The sequence below is a fragment of the Rhinolophus ferrumequinum genome, chromosome 11 (assembly GCF_004115265.2).
Source record: "Rhinolophus ferrumequinum isolate MPI-CBG mRhiFer1 chromosome 11, mRhiFer1_v1.p, whole genome shotgun sequence".
Taxonomy (NCBI): domain Eukaryota; kingdom Metazoa; phylum Chordata; class Mammalia; order Chiroptera; family Rhinolophidae; genus Rhinolophus; species Rhinolophus ferrumequinum.
Window position 1 is genome coordinate 26,840,992 of NC_046294.1, and position 20,851 is coordinate 26,861,842.

At 39.9% G+C, this 20,851-nt stretch overlaps 1 pseudogene; it reads left to right on the forward strand.

Annotated features, from left to right (window-relative positions):
• Nucleotides 1-4,037: 4,037 nt before the first annotated feature.
• On the forward strand, nt 4,038-4,505 carry LOC117030206 (uncharacterized protein C11orf98-like; annotated as a pseudogene).
• The last annotated feature ends 16,346 nt before the right edge of the window (nt 4,506-20,851 follow it).

Consider the following 20,851-nt stretch of genomic DNA (forward strand, 5'->3'; position numbering starts at 1 on the left):
CTCATCAGCTTGGTAAGAAAGACACACCAACATTTATTGAGCACTTATCATGTGCCAGGAATTGTTCTAGGTTATCAGTATGTATTATCTTTTAAAATCCTCACACAACCTTATATCTAGGAACTATCATTATCTTTATTTTTAAGATGGAGAAACTGGCAGTGAGTACATAAATGACTTGCTCAAGATAAAAAGACTGGGTGGAATCAAGACTTGAGTGTCGATAGGCTGACTCTAGCATTCCTCATTGTTTTTCTAGGCTAGCTTATTCGCCATTCCGGGGCTAGCACAGCGCTTTAGCCATCTTGTGCTCACACCATTTAAGCAAGCAGATTTGCCCAAGTGGTCGACTGTTAGGATGTGTGTGGGAGAAGATGGGTCCCTTCATTCTCTCTCTGGCATTTCCAGGCCATAGTATGTTGCCTGACACGCAATAGGAGCCCGATAATGTTGTGACAATGAATGAACAAAGGTGAACTGAACATCCTCGCCTCTCAACTGAGATAAAGGAACACGGCACAAAGGATAGTGATTGCTGTGGGGAGGACATGATGACTGTGCATGGGGGAGGTGTGACAAGGAGAGAGAGAATCTATAGACTGGGAAAACTAGGAGCTTTTATAATTTTGAGCTCACTTTAGTTTTAACATAGCTTTAGCCCCACCATTAGTCAGGCTGATGTGGGAGAGAGCATAAAGCAATTAAGTAATATGTTTTACCTTGTGTCTATCTATTCTCTGCCTTAATTAAAACAGAACAGTGTTCTTTAAATTTCAACTGGGATATTAAAAGAGAACAAGTATCTCTGAGTGGGAAGTTGACTTTGTGCTTTAAGATCTAGCTGGGAGTCATCCAATTACTTTCTTTCTCGTTCTTCTCGTCCTCATACTGAAATCCACATTGGGTTGGGAGCTCTGGAGGTACTGGTTAAGATTCGGAAACTTCCCTGGAGAGCGACCCTGGGTGTCTGCTTAGGGATTGGACAGCTGGGACCCTGCTAGTGACATTACCCATGAGGTGCTCACAGTTTGCATGCGTATAAATCTATATGGTGTCACGGGTACATCTTTGAAAACACAACACCCTTTCAGACCTGTAAGGAGAGAGCAGATGTGAGTTAGCGGCCCCTCTTTTGTGCTTCCTGTTTGTACTTTTCTTACTGCTGTCTTGGCACATTTGTTTGTCTCTCTCCAGGACTATAAATTCCCAGTGAGTAGGCAGTTATCCACCACTGTTTTTCCAAATGACTCCTAATCAACTTAAAAATGATGTACTTCTGTAAACTTTTGTTGAATAAATAAAAAAGAACAGCCTGAAATAGCTGACAGGGCTTGGGCTCTGGGTCTTGAATCCACTTGTATGTTTCACTAGCTATGTGAGCACAGAATGCACAATTTTCTGAGTCTCTGCACCATTTTGCGTTAATAAAGATATTATTGTTTTGTTATTAGGTTGTATGAAGAGTGATTGATAGCCCATATGTATTTTGCCTCATAATAGGGTTAATATTCACCCCTTCCATCTTTGATATAAATATTGTCTTAAAGATTTACTTTCATTCTATTCTTAATAGCCAAAGAAATGGTTTCCCATTTTTAAGAGCGCATAGGAAATCCACTCTGTCTTTGGCTGTTGTGTTTTCCTTTCTACTGGTTTGTCAATTTCCATCACGGATATTGAAACCTTTGTACTAAAGCTCTTCTTCCTACAGTGCAAATAACAGGAAATGCTGTGGCTGGGTCCAATGGGAGTTAACCAAAAAAGGAGACTTTCTAATTTGAGATTTGACACCCATTTCAGGGTCATCTAATCCAATCACTAAATATTGATGGGATGAGGTTTATTTAGTTCAGGTCTTTGGCAAGTACCTTGGCGATTGAGGAAAGGAGACCTGGTTTTTGTTTTGTTTTGTTTTTTTAAGATTTTTATTAAAATATAGCTAACATACAATATTAGATTAGGTTCAGGTATACAACACAATTATTCAACATTTATATACCTAAAGAAGTGATTTTCATAGTAAGTCCAGCAATCATCTGACACTATAACATGCTTTCAAAATATTATTGACGATATTCCCTATGCTGTATATTATTATATCCCCGTACTTATTTTTTTTATACCTGGAAATTTGGACCTCTCATGCCCCTTCACCTTTTTACTTCCTTTTAAAATTTTTCAATTACAGTTGACATTCAATGTTATTTCATATTAATTTCAGGTATATGGTATAGTGGTTAGATATTTATATAATTTAGAAAGTGATCCCCCTTACTAGTCTAGAACCCACCTGGCACTATACATAGTTACTACAATATTATTAACTAAATTCCACATGTTTTACTTTACACCTCCATGATGTTTTACAACTATCAATTGGTACTTCTTAATCCCTTCTCCTTTCTCACCCTGTCCCCAAAACCCCCTCCCATAATCACCCCAATAAATCTAGTACCCATCTGACACCATACATAGTTACTACACTATTATTGACTATATTCCTTATGCTATACCCTATATCCCCATAACTACTGTGTAACAACCAATTTGTACTTCTTAATTCCTTCCCCTTTTTCACCCACTACTGACCCCTCTCCATCTAGCAACCATCAAAATGTACTCTGTACCTATAAGTTTGTTTCAATTTTATTTATTTTGTTCTTTATATTCCACATATAAGTGAAATCACATTGTATCTGTCTTTGCCTGAAATACTACATTCAGCACAATATCCTCCAGGTCCATCCAGGCTGCCACAGATGGCAAGACCCCATTCCCTTCCATGGCTGAGCAATATTCCACTGTATATATGTACCACCTCCTCTTTATCCATTCATCCATTGACAGACACCCAGGCTGCCTACACATCTTGGCCATTGTAAACAATGCTGCAATGAACATATGGATGCACAGGTCCTCTTAAAGTAGCGTTTTAGGTTTCTTCAGATAAATAACCAGAAGTGGGATTACTGGGTTCTTTGTTACTTATTATAGCCTTTGTTTTAAAGTCTACTTTGTCTGGTATAAGTATTGCTATCCCAACTTTTTTTTTTTAATTTCCATTTTCATTAAATATCTTTTTAGATCCCTTTACTTTCAGTTTGTGTGTATGTTTTGATCTGAAGTGAGTCTCTTGTAGGCAGCATATATAAGGGTCTCGTTTTCTTATCCATTCAACAACCCTATCTTTTCACTGGAACATTTAATTCATCTACATTTAAAGTAATTGTTGATAGATAATGTAACTATTGCCATTTTATTGTTCATATTTTTTATCTTTTTTTTTTCCCCTCATCTTAAAGAAGTCTCTTTATGATTCCTTGTAATATTGGTTTGGTGATGAACTCTTAGTTTTTTCTTGTGTGGGAGGCTCTTTTTCTGTCCTTCAATTCTAAATGATGGCTTTGCTGGGTAGAGTAGTCTTGGTTGAGGTTCTTGCTTTTCATCACTTTGAATATTTTGTGCCAATCCCTCTGGTCTGCAAAGTTTCTGTTGAGAAATCAGCTGATAGTCTTATGGGAGCTCTCTTGTAGTAACTAAATGCTTTTCTCTTGTTGCTTTCAAGATTCTGTCTTTCCTTTAACCTTTGTTCTTGTGTATGTGACAACTTGCCATGCCTTCTTAAATGATTTCTTTGTGTGTAAATTTTTTTAGATGCATAAAGTGGTGATAATAATATTAGCTAATATCTCAAAGCATTGTCACATTAGCTGATGAGTATGGAAAGATTTCCAAAAGCATCGTATATAAGATGTTATAGTAATGAATGCCTTACTATACATCTTTACTCCATAATGAAATTCCAATTTGACTTTGATGCAGGTCTTGAAGAAAGCAGTACCCTACATTATCTATGCATATAATTACAATAGAAGGTTGTAAAAATTTTGTATACAGGCCTACAACCTAACGTATATCATCTTCGATATTCAGAGACCAACAACATGTTAAGAAGAATGTTAACATGTTAAGAAGATTAAAATAATTCAAATAGGCGGAAATACGGATCCCAAGTCGGCTACACGGCTCAGGCAGTGATGGGTGCTCGGGGAGGGAAGATCAACCGGACCTGAACCGAGCTGAAGAAGAAACTGTTCAAGCGACCGCGGATGTTGAACCGGGAGCGGCGACTGAAGCACCGGGTGGTCGGGGCTGTGATAGACGAAGGGCTGATCACGCGGCACCACCTCAAGAAGCGGGCATCCAGTGTACGTGCCAATATTACTCTGTCTGGGATGAAGCGCAGAAAACTCCAGCAGATCCAGCTTGCCCAGAAAGAGAAAGCAGCCATGGAAGCTGAAGCCCCGGCAAAGCCAGCCAGAACTACTGAACCACAGCCCAAATCGCAAAAGAAGACCAAAGCCCCCCAGGATGTAGACATGGAGAACCTTGAAGATGGGAGTTAAGTCTCTCACCCTTTTTACCAGAAGATTCTCAACTGGAGCCAGGAGGACTCAGTGGTTGTTTCAGAAGACTTTGGAGAAAACATTGCACGTTTTCATTCTCCCCAGTTTCCTGTTCCATAATGGCCCAGTGACCTGCCATGGAGGGAGGGATGTTTTGAGAGGAAGAGTGCAGAGGAAAGTTCAGAGAGGGGGTTCCTCAGCAGTCAAGTGCATTTGTAATAAAGCCTTAGAGTTCTCACTGAAAAAAAAAAAATTCAAATAATAGGTGATAAAACATTTGGAAAATATTTACAGTGTTGAAATAAAAAAAAAAAAAATCACTTCTAAAGCTTAATAGACCAGTATGTGCTAGGTCTAATATTCCTGCTAAGTGATTAGATTGAACACAGATAGAGGGTGAGGATGGTTACATTTCTCCTGACCCTGAAATAAATATCAAAGGACAGAGCAATATTAAATTCCAGACATAATAATCCACCTGTACGAAAATACCTGAATTCTGACTGTCTCTCCTTGTAATAAGTGTCCACGTTAAAGAGCATACGACGTGTCTGACAGATGTGAAAGTCACAGTATTCAAAGAAAATTCATCCCTTCCCCCAAACAGGTGAGTCAGTGACATCGACATTTTCAAATGTCACCTGCTGGATTCTTATTTAATTCTGCTTGGTACAAAAGAGCATTAGTTCAGTCATTCAGAAAGCTTTTTTTTTGAGCACCTGTTATATACCAGGCACCATGGCAAGCTTCAGGGGCTGCCAGAGATAAATAATAGACATGATTTTCCCCAAAGAGTCTGCAGCCCAGTGCAACAGATACACACACAGAGAAATTAACTTCATATAGAAAAAATATTAAGGGTGGCATCGTCCTTGAAGGGTGGTAGGATCAGCATGAGCAGGATAAATGGAAAAGGCATTCCTGTGTGAGAAGGTAACCTGCACGCACAGGGACAGAGGCTACAGAATTTGGGGCACACATATGGGAACAATTCTGTGTCACTAGTGAAGGGTTTTGAAGGGCACTAATGGGAGCTAACGTTTAAAAGGGATTCGAATCATACCTTGGAGGACCTTGGATGATGAACTGATTCTTTTACTGCCAATGGGAGCCGTGGTGGAGGCCTTGAGCCAGGGTGGAAGTATAATTCAGGAGGGGCCTTAGAAAGAGTGTTCATAGGGTGTGTTTTCAGGACCTGCAGTTTGGCCCTGTTGACCACCCTCCTTGAAACTTGCATCTCCTCGTTCTCTTCTAGTCTTCCTCCAACTTTGTGGGTCATGCCTTCCCCTTCTCTTTCACAGTCTTTCTGCCTCTGCCTCCCTCTGTCATGGACTCTCCTTGTACTCTAGGCTCTCCTGCGGTGTGCTCATTCATGCTTAGATATGAAAGACTCCCAAGTCTCTATCTCCAGGCCAGTATGCTATGCTCAGATACAGAGTCATGTTTCTAACATTCTCTGAAAAGCTCCCCTTGGATGGACATTGTCAAGAGCTGACTGCCTGCCCCCTCCCCCTTTCCAATTCATATATGGGAGTCCTAAGTCCCAGTACTTCTGGATATGACTATATTTGGAGATAGGTTCTCTAAGGAGGTAATTCAGTTAAAACGAGGACATTCGGATGGGCCCTAATCTAATATATCTGGTGTCCTTACCTTATGAAGGAGAGGAAATTAGGACACAGACATCCACAAAGGGAAGGCCATGTGAAAACACAAAAGGAAGACAGCCACCAACAAACCAACGAGACCTCAGAAGTAACCAACCCTGCAGACATCTTGCTATTGAACTTTTATCTTTTGATAAAAGATATTGTAAGAAAACTAATTTTTGCCGTTGAAGCCACTCTGTCTGTGGTACTTTGTTATGGCAGTCCTAACTAATGTAGACATCTCAAACTTGACATATCTAAAATGAAACCCTACCTACCATTGCCTCCTCCTAGGCACTGAAAACCAGACCCTTATAGGGGATGAAGTTCAAAGGTAGTATTAGGGCCAGTAGAACTCTTTCTGAAACATTTGTCAGGGGAGACAGATATGGGAAGGGTATGATGATTCACTGGAAATAGTATTGGATTGGAAATCAGGATGGATTAATGTCTGGGCAATGAAAGAAAAGTAAGAACATATAGATAAGCAATTAGGAAAAATAATGAGGTCAACTGAAATCCCACCACATTTATATACGTATGTTTCCCAATTTCCTGCCATGCTCACAATATACATTTTTGTGGCAAACATGATATGTTACTATCATACTATTCTTTAATCTGCTTTTTTCACTTGTCAACGTACTGTGAATATATATATCTTTCACTACATATGAGGTGTGATCAAACAATATGATGAATATTTAAATAAAAAAATTTATTACCATAAAAGACACATTGCCATTAACCCCCCTCAAAATACTCCCCCTCGCTTAGAACATGCTTATCCCATCGTTCTTGCCACTTTCTGAAGCGGTTCTGGACGTCCCTTTTGTGAGTGTCTTTAGTTGTCCTGTCTTGGCTGCCTCAAAGTTCTGAATCGATTTCAAACGTTTACCTCGTATATATTAGATATACAGGATTTGTTTCCAAGGCAACACCTTCTCTTGCTTGAATTACTGCTGTAGGCTATTACTGATTTTATCTATTTGTTTTTTTTTGCTTTCCTATAATCATTGCCCAGCTAGCAATCAGAGCACTATTAAAAATACAACGATAGTATAATAATATTCTAGATTCTTAAACTCCCTCCCTTAACTCTCCATCCATTGGTTGTCCGTTGCATTGCAAATAAAATCTATACTTTTTATCACCTCCTCAGTGATGCTCCTCTTTCCAACTACCTCAGAGGAAACATCTTCTGTGTCACTCTTTATCACAATCCCTCTGTTTTATTACTCTAGAGGACTTTACACCCACTGAAATGGCCTTGTGTGATTCCTGTCTGCCTTAACTAGGATGTCGTCTCCATGAGGGCCATGACTTCGTGGGTCTTGCTTATAGCATCCAGAAGACTGCCCAGCACATAGCCAGTGCTTCATGCACGCTTAGCTAATGAATGCATGAATAAAACTCACTCTGTCCTGTGGAGGTACGGTTTTCTTTGAAATGTTTTATGCTTTTTAGTTGGAGATATTTCAGGCATGTAGAGAAGAAAAGAGTATACTCTAGCAAATGCCTTTAAACCTATCAGCTAGCTTTCTACTTTTCAATATTGTACCACTTTTGTTTTTTATTGAGATCTTTTATATTTTAAGAGATTAAACGTTATCGTTTTAGTTGACAGTCCCTGTATACCCCTTTTAATCTCATTCTCTTTCTTTCCTTGCAGAGGCACCTCTGTCATGAAATCACTCTTTGGTGCCAGGGCACTGGGAGGATTTATTTTATAAGTAAGAATGTAAGTAGCCCTCAGTTTCTGAAGAGTTTGCAATTCATGGAAAACTTAATTTCTTGGGGCAGAAGAAGAATCAGACCCTGACTCAAGAGTTCTAGAGGTGAACTGGCAAAAAAAAAGCCTATGTCTCCTTCCGTGCTTCTCTTCTTCATTCTTCAGAACAGGCCTCCTTCGGTGGCCTCATCGTAATACCAGCTTGGCTACCCTTTTTCAGATGCCTTTCTAAATAGAGCTGAGAAGTTCCTAACTATTAGCCATCTAACTGGCCCTGATCACTCCACTTATTCTTGTCACCAGGGAAAAGCAGAAAGAGAATCTGGACTTGAACCTTTGCTCACTAGGTGGGTTTTGACCTGTTAGCCTTAGAGATAGTTTCCTTATCTCTTAAATGGGAACGATGACTTTTGCTCTCTGTAGCAATTGAAAGTATTAATTCTTTATATAGTTTACTCAGTGCACTCTAGCCGCCTCTCTTGGCATGTTGTATGCCTCTAATTGGATGCATCTGGTTATAAGTACCTTATTTGGTTTCTTAGAGCTTATAGAAATAAATAGTTGTACCAATACCCTGTGAATTGTAAACTGTGGAGATTCAGGCAGATGCCAGGTCATGTCTTTGTCAAATATTATTCACCTCCTCTATACCATCTCCCCTATATCCTTGCCAGTTTGTTTCAGGGAAGCAGTATGCCCAGCTGAACGCAATAAATCATGACTGACCGATCTGGTCTTGACAATGCAGTTAGTGTTTGCCAGATACTAGATTTCACACCTTCCCTTGCAGCTACGTATAGCTAATATATCCCAGTTTGACCAATGGGTTGTACGGTAGAGTCTAATTGGCAGTAGGGTGGGAGGTTTCTGGGAAGAGGGAACCTGAGGGTCCTCCATGACCTCAGTGAGCACCTGAGTCACCCTGCCACTGCTAACTCCAGACTTATTGTCGTTGAGAACTATAAGCCCATGTTTCTTAAACCCACTTTTTGTTTTTGTTTTTGTTTTAACATGCAGCTAAAAGCATTCCTATCTGGAATAAAGGCTTAGGGTAGAGATTTTTCCCCACAATACCTATATTAGTTTTCTCCTGTGACTATAACAAAATCCACACACTTAGAAGCTTAAACAACACACACTTATTCTCTTACTTTTCTGGAGGTCAGAAGTCGGAAGTGGATCTCACTGGGCTAAAATCACGGTGCTGGCTGCATTGTGTTCCTTTCTGGAGGCTCTAGGGAAGAATGTTTCCTTGTTTTTCTCTAGCTTTTCCAGAAGACACCCACACTCCTTAACTTCTGGCCCCCTTCCTCTTTTTTCAATAAGCCAGCCACTGTTCATTTCTTTGTGCCTTTCTTTTGTGGTCACATGTTCCTCTGACTGACTTCCTTTGGCTTTCTTCTTCTACTTTTAAGGACCTTGTGATTGCATTGGACTGACTTGGATAATCCAGGATAATCTCCCAATTTTAAGGTCAATGTACTTGAAATCTTAATTTCAACTGCAGCCTTAATTCCCCTTTGACATGTAACATAACTTATTCACAAGCGATTGACATGTGGACATCTTGGGGGCGGGGCTTATTTTGCCTACCCCAGTGGCCACTAAACAACAACAATAAAAACGACAACAGGAGCAGCAGCAATGATAATATTGCTGCCGTAGCTGGTGTTGCAGAGTAAAAAGAAGGAGAGGTGATCTGGATTGGGTCTTGACTTGGTTCTGCCACTACATTGGGCCATCTACTTTCCATCTGTGGGTGTCATTTTGCTCATCTCTTAAGGGAACAACAACGATAAAAAAACTGTCCTAGATCAATAATTTTCCATTTTTATTTTTTAGAAGCAAATCCCCTTTAAATAAAATAGAAAAAATGTAACACCTCATGGCTATAGTGATAGTGTAGTTTATGTGAAAAGGGTCCAATTCCTCATTCTTCCCTAGATCCACACACTTTGCCATTGTGTTGGGTTAAATAGTGTTCCTTCCAAATTCATGTTCACTTGGAAGCTTTGAATGCAACCTCATTTGGAAATAGGTCTCTGCAGATGCAGTTAGTTAAAATGAAATCATACAGGGCTGGAGTGGACACTAAAACGATGACTGGTGTCCTTACGTGAAGAGATAGGAGCTACAGGCAGATAGGAGAACAGCATGTGGCAATGGAAGCAGGGATTGGAGTGTGCCTCTACAAGCTGAGGAATAGCAAGGATTGCCAGAAACCGCCAGTAGCGGGAGAGAGGCATGGAACAGATCCTCCTTCAGAGTACCCAGAAGGCACAAACCCTGCTGTCACCTTGATTTCAGACTTCTGGACTCCAGAACTGTGAGAGAATAAATTTCTGTGGTTTGAAGTTTGTGGTACTTGTTACACTAGCCCTAAGAATCGATGCCAGCCATGAAATTTGGCAGTGCCCACCCACTCTGATGCTGGGCTCAGCCATGTGACTTGCTTTGACCAATCAGATGTAGGCAAATTTGATGCCAACAGAGGCTTAAAAGAAATTACTTGTGTGTGACTGGACTTACTTTTGTTTCTGTGTCTCTTCCCTTTGTTTAAAACATGCCCCGGGCTAGCCTGCTGGAGCATAAGGGAACCTTATGCACAGCCAAGTTGCCTGGCCATCCTAGATAAGCCAACAACCATCCTTCTCCCAAACCTGTAAGTGAGTCCTATAAGCTCAGTAGAACTACCCAGCCAAAAGCCAGTTGATTTCTTTCAGACGTCTGATCAAAAAAATCCTTTTTTTTTTTGCCACTGGAGCTTTATGATTATTTGTTACTCAGCATTATTGTGGCAATAATCATTGCCACAGAAAATGATAAGAGTGAAGGTGATTGGGACGACTGAGACACCTCTAAGGAACCCCGACTGCAACCCCCTACGGTAAACAGGTTTTGAGCTCTTACCTGTGTTGCCTTTCTTTCACTGCCTAAGACTCGATAATGCAGTTTATATCACATGCACGTACTCTTTTTGAAGGTCATGTTTTTAGGAAGCCACTTTGGACTCAGACAAATTCAGCTTAAAATCATGGTTTCACCATTTACTGACTGTAAACTGCACACAAGTGATTCAACCTCATGTAGCCTCAATTTTCTCATCCCTGAAATGGGGGAAAATACTATCTAAGTCCCAGATCTATTTTGGGAACTAAATAGCACGGTGAGCCAGTCCTTATCCCAGTTCCTCTCTAGCCACTCCCCACGCGATAGACTTAAGGGCACGTATTTCTCTCATAGAGTAAAACATGCAAAGGGGCTTTTCCCCCCGGCCTCGACCCATCATAGATACGCTGCAAATCTCCATTGATTGACTGTGAAAGTGCCACCCACACACACACACACACACACACACACACACACAAACATGTTTACCAACTTTTTTTCCCCAATATCCCTCTAACAAATAAAATGTCCTCAGTTTTAAATGAAAACAGAGAGCCTCTGAGAGATAATAGTGATTTGCTCATAATCATACTTCCTTCAACTGCCAGTTCATCTCTATTTAGACCAAGTCCAGGAGCTTTCCACTATGTGGTTTGCTTCTTGATTTTCAGATGAAAGATAATTTGGAGGTGCTAACCGGTAGATGTCTTTGGAATAAAGCTGAAGATCAGTTAGTTACTTTGTCTTTCACGACCTGGAGAATTCCACCCTCTTAAAGTCTCAGCAGTTCGGACTCTGCTGATCGCTGAGTAAGGAGTGTGAGCTTTGGGCAGGTGACCACTGGGTGGCAGTGCTGCACACTGACAGCTCCAGTAACTGGGTCTGTGAGGCAGCCCTTGGCGTGAGGTGGCAGATAACCTTGTGTACCATGCTGCCTCTCAGCAGCAGCAAATCCCATTGAAAGAGCAAGGCTCTGGTGTTTTGATGCAGAGCATTAATAGCATAAGTGGATGGGAAACCTGAGAACTGAAAATGCCACCTCAGCCTCAAGCCCTGGGCATGAGGCAGACTCCCTGATTCCAAGGCTCCTATCACCATATAAACAACCAAGATTAACTGTTCTGGACTGTCTGAGGATCACTTTCCCACTTGTGCTGTCAATCCTTTTTATTTTGAAGTAAAAAGAAGCCATGAAGGAAAACAGTGTTTTTACCTTTTGGAAAGGTGGTCTCCCTTTGAGCAGGTGTCTCCCTGTTTTCCTGTCCTTCCGTTCCTTGAACGCATTCAGACCTGTCATTCTTTTCCAGGGACAGCTGTGTTCCTGTTAGTACAGCTGCAGCTGGGGCCTGCACCCTCTGAGCAGACTATACATGTGTGGGGGCTTGTCAAACGCCTTCCCCTCCCCGCTCTCATTACTGAGAGGGCTGGTTTACTGTAGGAACCTCTGAGAGAAGGCACAGCGTGCCAGCTGAACCTTCCAAACTCCAACCTAACTGCTCCGTGCTTCTCATTTAAGGTCTCCTCTCCTGAGTATAAAGCCTTAGCAGCCAAACACAATGTTCTTCCAATGGCTGGTATTTGGGATTGTTTGATTTGGTGACTTTAAGTTAATGTAGCCCATCGTTTCAGCCTATTCTACAAACAGTAGTCTTTTGGGGGGATGTTTTATGTGTGATGACAAAAAGAGTCCATTGTCAGATATGTTTGGGGAATGCTGTGTTGACACTAGTAGGTGTTTTGTGTTGTTGCTTCTGGATTTCCCAAAACTATTTATTTGCTTTTATGTAATGGGGATATGTAAGAAGCAGGGATAGTATGAGTGACCACAGAACTACCATCCCAACTCCACCACTTTTTGTTTCTTTTTTTTTTTAATCACAAGACTTAGTGATGTCTCCCACAATACCAGGGTTTCCCTTAAAGGGGAATGTTGGACTCTCTTATTGCTTATTATATTGTTTTTCTATTGCTGCATAATAAGCCACCCCAAACTTAGTGGCATTAAAAAACAAGCATGATATTACACTCAGGATTCTGTGGGTGAGGAGTTTGTAAAGGGCGCATTAGGGATAGGTTGTCCCTATTTTATGATGTCTGGATGGTCATCTGGAAAGATTCCAAGGTTTGGGGTGACTTGAAGGCTGGAATGATCTGCAGCCTCTCTCACGGGTCTGGAAAGGCTGGGACCTCTGCTGGGGCTGTTGGCGGGAACATTTACACGTGGCAGCTCCAGGTGACAGGTGGGTTTCCTCACAACATGGTGACTGTGTTCCAAGAGTGAGCCTCCCCAAAGTCCCAGGCAGAAGTTGTATCATTTTTTATGGTCTTGCCTTGGAAGTTATACAGTGGCACTTCTTTCGTGGTCACCCAGGTTCAAGGGAAAGGAACACGTCTCACCTCTCAAAGTGCAAAGTCAACATCAATCACATTGCAAGGACACCATGGGGGAGGGAGCTATTGTGTGACAATTTTTGGAACATGTAATCTGGCACACTTATCAACACTTTATCTTCAGAAAGCCATTAATGAACAACTGGAAGGGTGACTGGAATTAATGTCTCTATAATATCAATCATTCCCTATGTGGAGTCAGGTCTTGAGGGTATTATAGTTTGTTAGAACTAGAAGGGAGATTCTGAAGTCTCATATCCATGTAATGTAACTTTCATTTCGAAAAGGAGGCTGTACAGCCAGGACCTGAGGATATCAAAATATGAAGTTTTAAACTTGTTTTTAAGGAGCTCACAGTCTAGCAATAGAGGTCAATTTGTAACGAAAATACATGCAAGTATAGAAATAGCACTTTGGGGTTAGGCAAAGAAGGTTTTTCAAAGATATCGTGAAGTATGGAATGGGTTTGAAGGATAAAAGAAATTTCAGAGACAGCATGGAGTGGAGAAAGGAATTCCTGTTGCTGCGACTGTGTGTGAAGACAGATCCCGGAAGGGAATCAGCTTTTGTATTTTAATAAATCTAAGTAATTTATACATAAAGTGCAAGATAGGAAGTAAAAGCAACAATTGGAGTGCTTGTCTATAGTGAGGAATCTGAATTTTATCCTGTAACCCACTGAAAATTACGCAATGATTTTGAATAGAATAGTGACAAGATCAGGCTTCAATTTTAGAAACGTCCTCAAGGTGGAGGATAGACCAGAGGTCTGGGGGGACCAGAGTGAGAGACACTAGTTAGAAGAAAACTACGATCCGGGCGAGGAATCACAAGCCCCTGAATTAGGAAGCTGGCAGTCAAATGAAGTGGAAGGAAAGGATTTGAAAATTACTTAAGGCCACACATGAATTAATGCATGTAAAGCACTTGGGATAAGGACTGGTACATAGAAGCGCTCAAAAGTGTCATCTACTTTCATTATTCTTAGTTGTTTTTGTACGAACTGGTTCTTCTGAGTCACCGGTTACAGGGATGAGGAAAAGAGTGTGTCTAAGATGATTTGGTGACCAGGTGCAGTTGGTACCATTTCCTTTGTTCCTTTGAGGCAACAAAGGAAAACAAGCTGGCTTGAGGAGATATATAATGAGTCCAGTTTCGAACATGTGAATTTTTAGGTGTTTCTGTAATCCTGCTAGATAAGTATTAATAGTTTGTCAGAAGTATGGGTCTGGAGCCCAAGAGCAAGGTCTAGGCTTGACATAAGGATTTGATGATCATTGTTGAATGCCAGTGGGAATTGTAACAAAACACACTTCTTTAATCCAACACTTTAGGACATTTGTCTTATCCCATCTCATTTTTTCTATCATTTCTTATGTGTTGCAAAGGCACTTTATTTTCTCAACATTCTTTAAAAAACACACTTTTAATATACCTCTTATAATAATATTACTAGTGTATTATAATAATATACCTCTTATAATAATATTATTTTAAAAGGACTTTGGCATAATTTTAACCTTAATACTTGAATGTGAAGAACCATAAACTCATTTTCATAGACTCCTACTGTCCTTTGCAAAAGAATAACAAAACCTAGATTTCTTATTTTTGTGAATTATTTTAATTCCAGTCTCTGATGAATTTGGTGACCTTGCTTTGGCTTTAAGGAAATTTTACTTTATAAACTATTGCTTTTGCTTTGTTAATATAAATTATGCTTTGCTAAAGAAATTCTGTGCTAGCTAATCAGTGAAACACCATGAGGACTAATGCTAGGGATGAGTAGATTAGGTGGCAGTAAGCCTCAGAGGTTCCAAAATTATCTTTGACCCAAAATGTCTGCAAGGTCTGCCATCGGATGAGGTGGAAGGAAGAGAATTAGTCTCTGCTTTGGGGTAAAGCTGAACTGGGAAGTGATGTGACACATATATTGTAACTCCTCCCTTCCACAGCTATGGCAGATAACACGGATCCCAGACGTGGCTCCCCAGCCTGTCTTAAACCATGTCCCCTGCAGCCACCAACTGATCAGTAGGTACTTGTAATAAAACCAGCTTTTCATTCCATCAAATGTAATGTCTTCATCAGGCTCCATCAAAATACTTGAAAGAGTATTTTAATATTTGTCCCCACCAACACATTAGTGAGAATTATTTTCAGGGTTGTCAGAAATCACTGACACAGAGAATTATGAAACAAACCAGTGCAGACTTGCTCTATCTTTGAGCTTATTTTCTTTGACATCTTTGCCAAGTTCTTGAGGAAGCCTAAATAAGATCAAGCTAATACATTTTCTGGGAGATGAACTTGGAATGCTTACTTAATCATGAGATTTCCCCCAAATCCTGGTAAGCTAGAATAAAAGACTAAAGAAAGCTAACGAGATAAAACTGATTAGAAAGGATGTAAAGTTCCGTCGAAAGTTCCAACAGATCAGTAATACAAGTACAAGGTTGAGGTGAGGGAAGAAGTCTTAGCAGGTGTTTCTGAGGGAAAGTACAGCTATGACGCATGTCACAAACGGATGTCTTTAAAAACATTGTGCTAACAGGAGGGCAGCATTGCCCAAAGCCTGTTCTAAAGGAGGGGCTGGCTATTCAGTGAAAAACGTCTGTATCCGATCACTTTGGAAAATTCTTGGTTAAATTCAACACGTTGCTTTCTTTTGCAGGACTTCTCAGAACCCTCGATATGCTAATATGCATTCTCATGGTAGAACAGGAGCAACCTTTTCCAAACTCATTTAATCCTAATCCACTCTCCCTACAGAGAAACGTGCCACCCATGTGACAAACTCTGGGAAAGGCTGATCTAGGGATTTTAGTTGACTCAGGTTCAATTTTAGCTAATGGTATGGTAGACTCGTATGACAGACTGAACTTGCTGCTTCTCATCCCATCAAAATGTATAGAAAAGGGTTGAAGATAATCGCACTACATTTTTATACTGTATAGGCTGTTTATCTATCACACATTTATGCGATGCTTACTATGTGCCAGACATGTTATTAATGATTTCATTTTATGGATGAGGAAACTAAAACAAGAACAGCTTTGTAACATGTCTAAAGGCTCACAGCTGTCATGTGGCAGAGCCAGATCCAGACCCAGGCTGTCTGTCTCCTGCCACAGCTGGGAAAGTGCTTCCGCTGTCCTGAATGTTGAGAGTCACACTTAGCTACCCCCTGAAACCACAGAGGTAACAGAATCGCATTTGATGTGGCAGAGACCCTCAGCAGAGAATGAGGACACACCAGTGGCAAAACATACCAATAGTTAGCCTTAAGTTCAATATCAAATTGCAGTGAGAAAGATTCCACAAATCTCTAAGAGAACAGCTAATTCTCACGGTGCTTAAAGGAACACTAACAATATTACTGGGGTGTGAATAAAAAAGAGCAGTAGCTTCATAGAGGCATATTCGTATGATTGCAATCAACGCACTACCAGGAATCCTTACTTAGCATGTTAACTCCCAGGTAACATTTTGGCCTTTTCGGTTTTGCAAACAGCTTTTTGTTGGGAAGTATAGTTATCTTGAATAATACTCCATTTCTTTGAGACAACTAGGAGGGCTGGACGTGTGCTACAATTCATGCTCCTCTTTCTACGTGACGGTACTTCTCAAGTGCAGAAGTGTGTGTGCCCTTGGTATGTAAGTCATACCAAGAATTCAAGACAGTTGGAAGATATTCAATAATATTCAAAGTATTATTGGCTGTAATGAAAAACATTTGGAAAAAAGTACATGAATATCTGGTTACAGAAATTATAGTGAGAAAATCGATATAGAAAAATACTTTGTAGCCATCAAAAATGATATAGGAGGATGGATGTGCAGATGTTCATGAAAAATGAAAAAAAATCCGTGGTTTCAAATTTATGCCCAATTGATGATCCTATTTTTGTTTACACCGGGGATACCAAAAAATGTATACAAAAGGACACTTTGGTCAGTGTTGCTCAAGCAGTAGTTCACTATAATCAAAGTGTCTGGATGCTTTGAGCACCTCTTGTAATTGCAGAAGTCAAACGTGACTTGTATTCATCTTTTGTTATTGGAATATATTGAGTATTGCAATTTTAATACAGTTTTTCTTTCTTAAAATGTGTATACATTTTTTTGGCACCCTCTGTATATTTAATATGGAAAGCTATATTAAATCCCAGATTTTGTTTACAGCGAGTCTATCCAATAGACTTTCCTATGATGATGGAAATGTTTTATACCTTTATTGCCTGATACAGTAGCCGCTAGCCACATGTAAACTATCAAGCACTTGAAATGTGGTTAATGTAACTGCAGGATTGGCTTTTTAACATATAATTCATTTAAGTTTAATTGAATTTTTAAAAATAATTTTATTGGGGTGACATTGGTTAGTCAAACTATGTAGGTTTCAAGTGTACACATCTATAATACATCATCCAAGTGCTGCATTCTGTGCTCACCACCCAGAGGGTCAGGTCTCCTTCCGTCACCACATACGTATTGGATCCCCTTTACTCTCCTCTACCACCTCCCCTCCCCTTACCCTCTAAACTGCTGTCTGTATCTATGAGTTTATGTAAATTTAAATAGCCATGTAGGGCAAGTGTTTACATTATTGAGCTGCACAATACTAGAGGGTGGAAGGGTAAGTAATGTTAATTTTGTTTTGTGCATTTTAAAACATTTTTGTAATATTTTGTTTTAAAGATAAAAATGCTGGCTGTCTATAAAAATGAATTCTCAATCTGATGAGGGTACGAAGAGAGAAGCAAGGAGTTACAAGGTCAGAGGGATGGAGTTAGGAAACTCAACAGGATCGAAGTTCAAATCATATTTGAGGGTGTTCCAACAAATAACAGCTTTCTTCCTTATCTGAGCTTTGAATCAAATGAGAAACCAGAGAAAAGTTTAAGCAAATAGAGGCAAAATGTTATTTTTATTATGGATAGAGTCGATATTGCAGGATATGGCTTATATCTATGTGCTAGTGAACTTCCTAAAAATCAGCTCCTGGATAGAGAGACTTACCACCCGGTCACAGGCAGCACTGGGCCCCTGCAGTCTCGTTCCCAGGGGCGGGACCTTTACAACCATGTTTACTGCATGGCAGACGGCAGTGGGGGACACATATGAAGTCTGGCAATTAAGTTTGCGAACTCACCCTAGAAAAAGTGCCACATCCCTCATTGCTGAATATCACTACTGTCACCTTCGACGTACTCCCTTGGGAAGCTATGCAACTGATGTCAGTGCCTAGTCCACGCTTCAAAGCAATTTTGGAACTCTTTTTCTGGAATGGCCTTCAGACCTGTCGTCGTATTATCCTTGATGTCCTGAATGTCATCCAAATGTCTTCCTTTCAACATTTCCTTTATGTTCGGGTAAAGAAGGAAGACATTGGGGGCCAGATCAGGTGAATAGGGAGGGTGTTCCAGTACAGTTATTTGTTTCCTGGCTAAAAACTCCCTCACTGACAGTGCCGTGTGAGCTGGTGCATTGTCGTGATGCAAGAGCCATGAATTGTTGGTGAAAACTTCAGGTCGTCTAACTTTTTCATGCAGCCGTTTAAGCACTTCCAAATAGTAAACTTGGTTAACTCTTTGTCCAGTTGATACAAATTCATAATGATTAATCCCTCTGATATCAAAAAAAGGTTAGCAACATTGTTGCAACAAGTTCACGAACTTAAGTGTCAGACCTCGTAGATTCTGTCTAAGCTGCACCTCCCAAGTAAAGGAGGAGACAAAGAGGAGACAGCTCTACAAAAGAATGTACAAATAGATACCTCTTCCTTACCCTGGTGGACAAGTGATGAGGAAAAAGGAGTTCAGAGATGTTAAGCTTAAGCTAGTGGATGAAAGGAAATACCAGGGATGGGATGAACATTTCCTCGCCCTGTCCCCACTGCCTCCAACATTAACATTTAGGGTGGAAGGTGTGAGGGAGTTTCCAGATGCATTTCATAGTGTAAATAAGGCCAAGGGCATGGAACAACATTGTTTTGGCCAAGATAAAATGATTGAAAGGCAGATTCCTCCTTTTCCAAAGAATACCTATTATTTCTTGGAGTTACACAATAACTTTTAACCTACCAAATTTTAATTCCTTAAAATAATCAGAATTGCCCCCCAAAAGTGATTTGGCAGCATATCAAATTCTGCCCAAGAAATAGATAATGGACCCAAATGTAACAGCTATAACTATAACATTTCTAGAAGAAAATATAGAGAAGTTTTTTTACTTTGTATTATGACAAAGATTTCTTACATAGGTCATAAAAGCAAGGCATAAAAGAAAATAAAAATAGACAATTTGATTTCACCAAAATTAAAAATATTTGCTCTTCAAAGATTTGCATTAAGAAAATTTTTAAAAAAGGCAAGCCACAGACTGGGTGAAAATATTTTCAAATGGTATTTGATAAAGAACAAGTATCCAGCGTATATAAAGAATGCTTATAATTTAATAATAAAAAATGAGCAAAAGGTTTGAATAGCTACTTTTCCAAAGAAGCACATTAAAGTGAATAAGAATCTACATCATTAGTTACAGTATTTCCCCGAAAATAAGACCTAACCAGAAAATAAGCCCTAGCATGATTTTTCAGGATGACATCCCCTGAACATAAGCCCTAATGTGTCTTTTGGACCAAAAATTAATATAAGATCCTGTCTTATTTTCGGGGAAACACGGTAATAGGGAAATGCAATTGAGACACACTGAAATATCGCAGCACACATACTTGGAATGGCTAAAATGAAAAGACAGACAATACTAAGTGTTGATAAGAATGTGAAGAAACTGGAGCTTTCATTCACTGCTGCTAAGAATGTAAAACGGTACAGTCACTTTGGGAAATCACCTGACAGTTTCTTAAAAAGTTAAACACACCTTTACATGTGCTTACACTTACCTAGATATTTACACAGAATAAATGAAAATGTATGTTCACACAGTGGCTTCTATGCAGATATTCATAGCAGAGTTATCTATATTAGTCCCAAACAGGAAACACTCCAAATGCCTAACAACTAGTGAATGGATAAACAAAATGTGACGTATCCATACAATGGGATACTCTCTAGGCATGAAAGTCATAAACTAGTGACACAGACAACAGTATGCATGCATCTCAAAAACATCATGCTAGGTAAAAGAAGCCAGATACAAAAGACTACACTTTGTATGATTGCATTTATGTGTAATGTATAGGAAAAGCACAGCTATAGGTTTATAAATTTTCACAGCAAGTAATAGTTCCAGTGGTTGCGTGGGGCTGGGGGTAGAAGTGGGGTTTGACTGAAAAGGGGCATTGGATAATGGACTTTTTCGGGTGATGTATGTTAAAATTCTATTGTGGTGAAGGTTGCATGATTATATAAATTTACAAAAACTCACCAAATTGTTGATTTAAAATTGGTGGATTTTATCGTATCTGCAGTCAGGCTTTTGTTTATTTATTTATTTGTTTTAAAGCTGACTAACACAAGCTTTGGTGTTCCCTATACACAATGCTAGGATTGGTTTCCCCAGTTGTACTCTTTCACTACTCCAGTCTGTTCCCTACACAGCATACACAGCAACCAGAATGATGTTTTTAAAATGTAAACCAGCTCGTATAAACCTCCAACGGTTTTCCACTGTCTCAAAAGTACATTTTCAGTTCTTACAATGGTTGACACGTCCCTCCTCGACCTAGCCCCTTCCTCCCTCTCTGACTCAACTTCTCTCAGTACCTCGCAGCAGCGCTAGCAGGCATCTAAAGGTTTCTGCAGCACACCATGCTTGTT